Below are 10,105 nucleotides of genomic sequence, written 5' to 3'. Positions count from 1 at the left end.
CACCCTGTTAGCCTATGGTATTGCACAGTGGCGCATAAGCACTGTTATGTGGGTGCTTCTGTATCTTTGTCTCTGGATTGCAGCTGCTGATACTATAGTTTGCAGCTCCTGGCCCCGTACTGTAATGTGCTAATCATTTCTTTGGTTGTGTGCTGGTAGATTGTTCACAAATTAGCTTTGTACTTGTATTTTTTTCTTAGTACAGGAGTTGTCACTTCTGTAGCTTTCTGAGTGCAGCTCCCCCCCCCCCCCCGACTTGTGTCAAATGACAGTTCCTTTCCTCTTTATGCATCAAGGTGTACATTGTGTGATATTCTGCATTCCTTTTCAATTTTTATGGTCTGTTTAAGAGTCTAGCGCCACAGTGACTGTGGACATGTATGTGAATTTTGAACATGCTTAACTTTCCTTGTTTACTATGGTTAGCAGGAGAAAAAAAAATACCTTTCTTTCTTTCTTTTGTGCTCATCTTTGTTTAGCAAAGCTGGTTTGATTGCAGTTAGTCTCTCCATGTCACTTCTTGACTCGCTGCTTTTGTTCCCCAAATGTATTTTTCCTTTTTTTTAGATTGGCACACTTAACTTGTAGCCATGTAGCACATTGTCACCATAGTTGCTGTTTCAGATTTGGAATTCTGCATCTGCCTAACAATGCATCTTTAATTTATCCTGGTCTTTTAACGTACTGATCCCTTAAGTATGGTCTTTAGTCATGGCCGAAATGAATCTAAGAGGGGCCATTTCACTTAAATGTTCAACCAATATCTTGGCAACTTCTCACTTGTGAGGATGGATACTACTGATTTAGCAATTTTAGGGGAAATATAAGAATGCACATATGTTTGCCTTCTAGTTTTATTCCTTCCCGATCAGTTTGCATTAGGTGTTTTCCTTCTGTGTATGTAATGTGTTTTTTTTTACGTAAGTGCACACAACTTCAAAAGATAAATGGGTGACGTCTTCACATTAGTGGTAGTGTATGGGCTTTGGGGCCGCTGCCTAAAGTGCAGATCTGATGATGTCCGTGTCATTATTCATCATGGATGGGTTTTGGATCTAACCTCTGATCTGATCCAGAGCTCAGGCTCCTCCCTTTCCCATAACCCCGTGCTGATCTGTAATCCTCAGATCTTGTTTGCCACAGAAACGCTAAAGAAGTGATTCTGGTAGCTCAAGCTTTTCGTTCAGATGAGTGCTTACCTTTTGGGGCTATTCACTTTTTTTAAGTTTCTTTGAGGTGTTCTAGATGTATAGTGCAGTTAGTTCTCCGTTTCCTCCCCCCTGCTCAAGGCCATAGTGACCATGGATGCCTCCCTGTTGGGGTGGGGGTGGGGGGTCTTTTTTGGGGAAGGATGGTTCAAGGCATGTGGTCTCCCACAGAGATCAAATTGCACTTAAACATCTTGGAGATGAGCAAAGTCCTTTTAACATTGCAAGCCTTTCAGGAATGTCTCCCTCTCAGGACTATAACAATTCATTCGGACAACATGGCAGTTGTCTGGTACATCAACAAGCAAGGAAGGGACACTGTTTCATCTCCTGTGCAGAGAGGCCTTGAGAGTGTGGGAATGGGCGATGTCTTCCAGGTGCCTTCTTCTTGCAACTCGCATTCCTGGCAGTTCCAACATGCTGACCGACAAACTCAGTAGGTCTGTCTTGAGTCCTCATGAGTGGACCCTGAATCCATCAGTGGCACATTAGATGTTCGACTGTTGGGGTCAACCATGCTGTGATCTTTTGCCTCCCCAATCAACCACAAATGCAGCAACTACTTGGCCCGGATCCCCTCCAACACACAAATGCAGCAACTACTTGGCCCGGATCCCCTCCAACAGGGGAGTCGCCCAGAGATGCTCTGGTTCACGATTGGCTATCAGGATTCCTCTATGCTTACCCCCATACTCCCCTAATTCCCAAAATCTTGCAGAAAGCAAACCTCCTGAAGACCCCTCTCATTCTCATTGTCCCCTTTTGGCCTCGTCAAGTGTGGTTTTCCCTCCTTCAGTCTCATCTGAAATATCCTCCTTGGATCTTTGATCAGGTTCTGGATCTTATCTCCCATCCCTGGGGGCTTCCCCTTCCCAACCTCCAGACTCTCTAACCACTTGGCTCCTCCAGTTCAAATAATCCTTTCCCGGTATAGGCTCCCCCTGCAGTGAGAAATATTGTCTTGGCATCTCAGAAGCCACCTACTAAGAAGGTGTATTCCAGTAAATGGAAAAGATTTTCTGTTTGAGCCAGACTGTGTAATTTTGGATCCCTTTTCAACCCCGATTCCTGACATTTTGCTGTTCTTGGCTTATCTCTTTATCAGGAAGGTGTTAGTTTCTCCACGATTAAGCCGCTATTGGCAGCCATCTCTAATTTTCATTTGAATGATTTTGCATAGTTTGCAAGAAAAGATGGGACAGCCTTTCTCAAGGGAGTCTTTCTTCTTAGACCTCCTATCGAAGATCCTTCCCTGCCATGGGTTTTAACTCTGGTGTTGCAGTTTTTGACACCACCCCCCTTTGAACCGGCTGCATCTTGTGATCTAACTTGTTTTGGAAGACTACTTTCTTGGTGGCTATTACTTCTGCCAAGAGTTTTAGAGTTGTAGGCTGTCTGCATTAACCCCCATTTTATGGTCTTTCCCAAGGATAGGGTGTTCCTTAGGACAAGTCCTTCATTCGTTCCAAAGGTGGCGACGGAAGTTTCCAATCTATCCATTTACCAGTTTCCTTCCCTAATTATTCTAAGGGGGAATATACTTTACATTGCTTAGATGTCCATAGGCAGCTGTGTTTTTATCGTAAGAGGACTGAGGAAATTTCGGAAGTCTGACCAGCTTTTTGTGGCCTTTTCTTGGGCCAAAAAAGGTCTGGCAGTTGCTAAGGCAACTGTTTCCAGGTGGATTGCTAGCTGTATTTCCTACATTTACGGTAGCAGGCATATGGAGCTATCCAGACCAGTTAAAGCCACTCTACTAGGTCTGTGGCTGCTACTTTGGCCTTTTTAGCTAAGCTTTCTTTGGATGAGATTTGTGCTGCTGCTGCTTAGTCTTAATTGCCCACACCTTTGTTTCACACAAGTTGGATGTGCTTCTTTTGGTTCCTCTGTGCTCCGGCATATCCTTCCATGAGGTCTCCCAGGGGTCATAGTAGCTGGGACTCTGACCCATCTATGATGAATAATGACATGGATGGCATCAGGTAAGAGTTATGTACTTGCATAACTTGGAATCTGTGCTATCCAGTGTCCATCACATTCCTGCCTCCCTCCTGCGGGCCTGATAGAACTGGAGGAATGTGTTTTCTTGGAGATGGTTAATATCATGAGCAGGCGGTGTTGCCTTTTCTTTATCCAGCAAACTCAATCTGAGGGTTACAGGTCAGGGGATTATGGGAGGGGGAAGAGCTTGAGCTCTGGATCTGTCCAGTTGCTGACTCGTATCTGAGGTCAGATCCAAGACTGTCCGTGATTAATAATGACCCTGGATAGCACAATTATCAAGTTATGTAAGTACATAACTCCTTTTTCTCATTATGTGACCATAGTAGCAGAATCCTTATTAAAACCTTGGTATGTTTCCTTCAGGGATCTGGAAAGAGGGTATGGTTTACTTGAAAAGAAGGTATGGTTTATTTCAGCAAAGTACATTTTTAAGTATTTCTAGCTTTTACTCGTACATATTTTCCAAGCTAAAATACAATTCTTTACTTGTTGATTTTCCTCTTTGCGTCAAGAATGAGAAAATGGCTTCTGTTTCTTAAGAGACCTTCTTCATTTTGCAAATAAAGTAGCCCAAGAGCACAGAGTGCTGCAAGTGGAATTGATTCGAATTTTAGTCCATGATAAAATGAAGATATTGCCTAATTAAACTTGTAACCAAAAAAAAAAAAAGACTGAAGGATGTGCATTAATAACAGAACCTGCTCTTATACCTGCAGAATATCATTTTATTTACCGAATCCATCTAACTGTCCCTGTCTTGCACATTCTTGTTACAGTCCTATTGCTCTGCAGCGCTACTACTTTATGCTGTAGTACAGTAACAGTTATTCCTGTGCTAAACACTTGTCACTTCCAGAGCTCAAGGCTGTGAGCCAAATTGTGCTGTTAGTCTTGGAACACTGCCTCTATAAATGCAGGTAAGTGCCTTTTTCAGCATAAGAAATGTGGTGGTACTTCTGTCAAACTGCATTTGACCAAAGCTTTGGTAATAGTTATAGGGAAATTTTTGATTACATAGAGTTGAATTGATTACCTTGCTTGTTGTGCGAGAGGTCCCTGCTACTGTTTAAGTTTTCACTCTAGTCTAGTCTGAAATGTGAAAGCCCCCAGCTTAGCCGAAAGCTAGCCTGTAACAGTTTAATGCACTGGCTTTTTCTGCAAGACAATTGCTGTGCATGATCAACATACCACATCCTATTTGCTTTTGTGAAAATTGCCTGCCATACAGGAAATGGCAGTCTCTCACTGCTTGCTTGAATACTTAAGTTTAGTTGCAGCTCTTATGTTTGCTAAGGTATCTGTGTGATGTGGCTGTAAGATTTTGATGGCTTGTTTTAGATTTTAGATGTGGGTGGGAGTTGCTAGGGTTGCATCGTTTCACCCTGAATATATTCTTGAACTGGTTAGTTGATTGTGTTATGTTGCAGTTTGGGTTTTACTTGGCTTTCAGGTAACTTGGATGGAAGGTGTTGCAGTATATTGTGTCTGCTACACTACAGAATACTATTAATTCCCAAGGCAGCAGGTTCCATGTTAACTTGTGGAATTGTGACTGCTTTGTATGCTATACTAGTTTTTGGAGTAGAGAGAGGTGTGTGTGTGTGTGTGTGTGTGTGTGTGTGTGTGTGTGTGTGTGTGTGTGTCAAAAAAAAAAAAAATCAGTGTTTCACCGCAGCCGCTGTACAAGTGACTCTCATAAAGATGTCACTAGAGAAATGTGAAGTCATACCAGTCATGAACACTGCTGTTATTTTAATATACTTTACATACAGAATGGCTTTTCCACCTGTGTATTACTTGTCTGTAGTGTGGTGATCTTTCTGTGTGGCTGGTCATATGGATAAGGCAATCGGCTACAAGAACAATCTGCCCTTTGTATCAGCAGTTTTCTTGATTGTAATTGTAGAGATTTGGCATAGTTTTGGCATAGAAATAGTGTGGACTACTGAAGTTGTCTGCCTAGCTTAAGTGCAGTGGGACTCCTCAGTACTGTTACTGTGCCTCTCAATTGTCCAGATTTTGTAGAATGCCCAGATTTTTGCCTTGTATTTTTGGTCTGTTCTCATAAAATTGTTGGTCTTCCAACAAATCACTGGGATGATCTGAGGATCAAAGACACTAAATGACCTAAAAAATTTTTTCGGACGTCATATCTTTTCCAAAATGCATGCTAACACAAATCATGTTATTCTAGCAACTTTCTAAGTTTATAAGGGCTATATTTAAAATCTATCCCTATTTTAGGAGTTTGTCCCCACCCCCCATTATGTCATGCTTCTCCAGATTTCTTGAGTTAAAAGGTTGAGAAATATGACACTGCCTATATTTAGGGCCACCCTGGCAGTCTTTAGTGGCAATCACTCAACTACGATTCTCTTGCTAAGTAGCTGCAGGCTGGTGAAATTTCTATGGAGTCAGAAAAAAGTTCTGTCACACCTGAGAGCATGCCCAGAGCTGCGAGGATCATTCAGATTCAGTCTAGATGACTTATCCCTGGCCTTGGAGAGTGACTGTTCAGCTGGTGTCTTTTTCAGGTCTGATTTAAGCAGAAGCCTAGAAAATACTGCAGTGTGGAAGCCTTAGTCAGTCATAGCAGCTTTGGCATTACATTTATAAACTGGTGCATATGTTAATCTTCTCCATGGCATACAGGAGCTGATTGGGGACTGGGACATTGAGTTGCCTGAAGTTCTGGCTGCTGCTTGTGTACCCAAGAACAGCCCTACTACTTGACTGCCACTGTGGATATCCTCTGATATAATTGCAATTAATGGGCTGTGTAGGGTGGTAGTGGGGTAACACAGAAAGCCAGATAGGCCTGTTCCTTGGGAAGCAGAATTAGGTACAGCAGTGTGTATCTGTAGAGCACACTGCTTGCAGTACAGTAGATTACCCTCTCCTGTTTTGCATTTCCATGATAGTGTTCAGAATATTTTTGCACATGTTTTCTTTATTGCTAGCACAGCTAAAAGTGCCAGGAAGTCTCCCAGCTGAAGCATCGTCATTCTGAATGGAGTAATGCTAAATTAAGTTGTCTTCTATCGGTGCCACAAAAATGTTGGACAGTACAGCTGGATTCTAAGGATTAAGCCGAAGTGCAAAATGGTAGGCATGCAGTGATAGTTGTGATGCATTTATTTTCATGACAGAGCTGTCAATTTATCATCTCAAATGTGCATAGCACTTTGGTGTGGAATAAATTTTGTGTTACAGATTAATCTTTTTATCCTCCCTGACTGTGAACTTGAGACAACCTCACTGGTTATCATTTTAAGATTAGTTTTGTTTTGTTAATGTAATGGCCCTAACTTCTCCTTTTGGTGGCTGCATGCACACATGGATGCAACAGTATGCAGTGCTGTTTCTTGAGAAAAGTTTGCATTCCTACACATTCCCAGTGCAGGATACCGTATAAATGTATTTGCGAGGATGAAGTGCATGTCCTGACTTGCAGCTTCATTTGAAGATATCCATATTGCAGAAAGTTTGACTTGCTTCACTTCTCCAAGAATGTGTGAGACTGCTTTGGCCATTAGCTTCCATCCCTCTTGTGCTTGACTACAGTCCCTGAGCCAGTATTCAAACCATGGTCTTGGTCAGGGCTTCATCACTACAGCATGGAGACAGATGAAGTGTTGATGTAGGATATTGTATCTGCAGGGGCTTCATCACTACAGCATGGAGACAGATGAAGTGTTGATGTAGGATATCGTTTCTGCAATGCAGAGATTTGCTAGATTTATAAAAGCATTGTTATTAATTGAACAATTTTGCCTCATAACCCATAGCTGTTTACTCCTAAAGTTGTACACAGTACAGTGTAGTGAGTGCTAGAAAATGGTTAGCAAGTATCCAGCATCTTGCTCGACTGGAAGTTGAGCTGCAGATAGTTTTGTTGCCTCAAGTATGCTTGGTTCTCTGGTTCATTTCCCCACTGGGATGCCTTCTCTGTGAAGTTGGCTTTTATTTTCCTGTCACTGTAGGTTTTTGCCAAGAGCAGTAGATTCCTCCCCTCTTACCCGTGCATTCCTCCTTTCCCACTTGGTTTTGTACTATGCATCACCTCAAGGGAGGGTATGATGCTCCCTTTTCTGGTGAGGGATAAAATGGGAAATTCTATCTTAATGGTAACAATAGTTTGTAAAACCATTATAAGTGGTAGGAAGAAGGCTTGCACAAAACTTGGAGAATTAACACATTACAGTTGCTTTTACTGCTCATTTGCCTACCTTTAGACTGTACCAGAGTAAAAGTGGATGCATTACTGAGGGCCATAAGTAAAATGTGGGCTGAGTGAGAACAACTTTTTATCATTCTGCACTTTTGGGGTGCACCAAAGACTTTGTTTAATGGTCTTTATAATTGCAGTTGTGAGGTTACTCTTAAAGGCCATAAGACTGCCAGTGGTGGTTCTAGGATGTACTTTCTCCTCTTAGAAGTGTTGACTAGGGTTCAAGTAACTGTTTTAAGTAAAAAAAAAATAAAAACCGTTGGGCTTAAAACTTGTATTTTCATGTTTTATGGCTCCCTATCTGTACTGTGAAACATATTACGAGAACCAGCACTTCAAGGGGGGTGGGGGTGGATAAAACACCAATATAAAAACTTAACAGTAAGGTATAAATACTGTCTGATATGGATTTGTTTTTCCTTTTCATTTATTAATACAATACTAGGTTAATGGTTTGTACTTCATTTGGATTCTTCATAGACAGGGAAAGTGGCAAACTGTAACATTGTTGCACCTTTTAGTTTTTGCAAGAGGGGAGCTTTGCCTCTCCTAGCCATCAAGAAGGTGGGGTTTGAATCCCCTGCAACTTTATATAACTCCATGATTGTCTTGTGTTTGAGAAAGGGAGGTACTCTTGAGAGACAGCAGCTTCAGATGTTTATCCTCATTCATTTGAACTAATAGTGCCACAGTTCTGATAATTAGTTACGGGCATTACATTTTCAGTAGACATCCATAAATATATATATATATATATATATATATATATATATATATATATATATATTTAATGCAGCTTTTTCCTCCTGTAGATGTGAATTTGAAATGTTTGCTTCAGTCTGTATATAAAACAAATGCTCATTTTTGAGAACTGCAGGTTTTGCATTTTATTTTGATTATTGTAAACTATCTTGTGTACAAATTACCCCAATTGTGAATTCCATGTATGCATCTCATATAGAATATACATTTTTTGTTCTCACCGTGCTGTAGTATGAATTCTAGGAAGACTCAGTTTATTGATGTTATGGTGATTCAGTTTTTGAGACTGCAGTTCAAGGAAAAACACAAATGTTTAGTAAATCATAGAGTGTACGTTCATCACTGGTTTGACTGCTTAGAATTGCTGTTGAAACTTTCAAGCCTGCTTGCACTTTTTAATATATGAGCTTGAAAGGTCAGTTTCCAAAAAGGATCTCTGGATTACATGATTCAAGGAAAAGCTACTGTACACTTGAATGTTTTTTAAATATGTGAACTTTGACCTTTTCAATCTGCACTGAACTACTCAAGGTGTTAAAATTTAATTCCTGGGACAATGATGTAACATCACAAATCTGCTAATTGAAAGTCTTTTCTACTCGGTATTTATTATCTGTAAATTATTAAAATAGAGTGCAGCAATTTATATTGAATGTACTGTTCCGATATTTATGTATATATAGTATTCATTAAATAAAATTTTTTGATTTCTTTGATATAAAGGAATTGACTTCATTATGCTCATTAAAAGATGCTGAACTAGATTGTCAGAGCATTTTTTTAATCTGTTTTTTACTTTGGAATTGGATGTATTTTTTTGGACAGTTATAACAGTGATTCTGTAAAGTTTGAAATGTGAGCCTAATTAAAGGTCGTCTAGCTTGCAGCTAAATTGCAAGGTAGAATAATACACAGTTTGCGTTTTATCTCTGAAACTCTTGCATTCCAAAGTCTTTGAAAATGTGGTCTCTTGATTACTTGTGTACATTCTTCTATCGCTCCTTCCTGTGTGGGATAGTGGCAGTGTGCTGCTTTTGCTATGCACACCGCCTCCATGGGATAGCTGTAGTGTGCTGCTTGCTGTGCCTCCTCCTCCCAAATGGTTCTGGCCATCTTCTGCCAGTCTCCTAAGCCACTAATTGAAGTCAGTTCATTTGATCTGTAGCACCTGAATTGGAGGCTTTATTCCCCAATACCAACTGCTGGAACAGTTTGCTTTTAACTTGATTTTTCTGATTTCATTTTTTACCAACACTTTTTTTTTTTTATAAATGCTGTAAAGCAGGCCTCTTGTTGGGAACAAGATGCACAAGTATTTCCTGCCTCAAGGCTAACCAAAGCATGGGTTGTTACGGACCTTGACGTTCATGCCACCAGTCTATTCCATTAGATCTTGCAACAGTATTAGCAGTCCAAAAGAAGTCTTGGAGAGGAATTACTGTCTCTTCTAAAAAAGCAATAAATTGGTTTTGTTACAGAATTACGAAAGCCATTGTTCATAGTTCTTGCAAAGATGTAAACTGACCGTTTTTATTGTAATTCTGAACTTGGGAAAAGCTGGAAGTACTTTGTGTGCAATTCATTCTTATTATTCTTTGTAATGTACAAGCGGTTTTAACTGTTGCAAAGATACAGATAAATGTACTTTTCCTTATGGTGCACATATATAAAATTAGATTGATTATTTGATAAGCATGCTGAAAAATAAACTTTTAAATTTTGTATTTATCACTTTTGTCCTTGGTAGTCTTCTAAATGGGGCTTAGATTTTCCTTATGTTTTTCTGCCCTCTATAGCTGCTTTGTCCTCTTTAAAGAGGAATGCCACTAGACTGCAGTGAAGGGCATTCTATTCCTGCTTTGACAGCTAAATCCTAGCTAGTACTAGGGGGCTTGTCATA

Source organism: Protopterus annectens, chromosome 4.part0 (genome assembly GCF_019279795.1).
Source record: "Protopterus annectens isolate FY-2018-M chromosome 4.part0, PAN1.0, whole genome shotgun sequence".
Taxonomy (NCBI): domain Eukaryota; kingdom Metazoa; phylum Chordata; order Ceratodontiformes; family Protopteridae; genus Protopterus; species Protopterus annectens.
The sequence above is the reverse complement of the archived record's forward strand: the minus strand, read 5'-3'. Positions refer to the sequence as shown.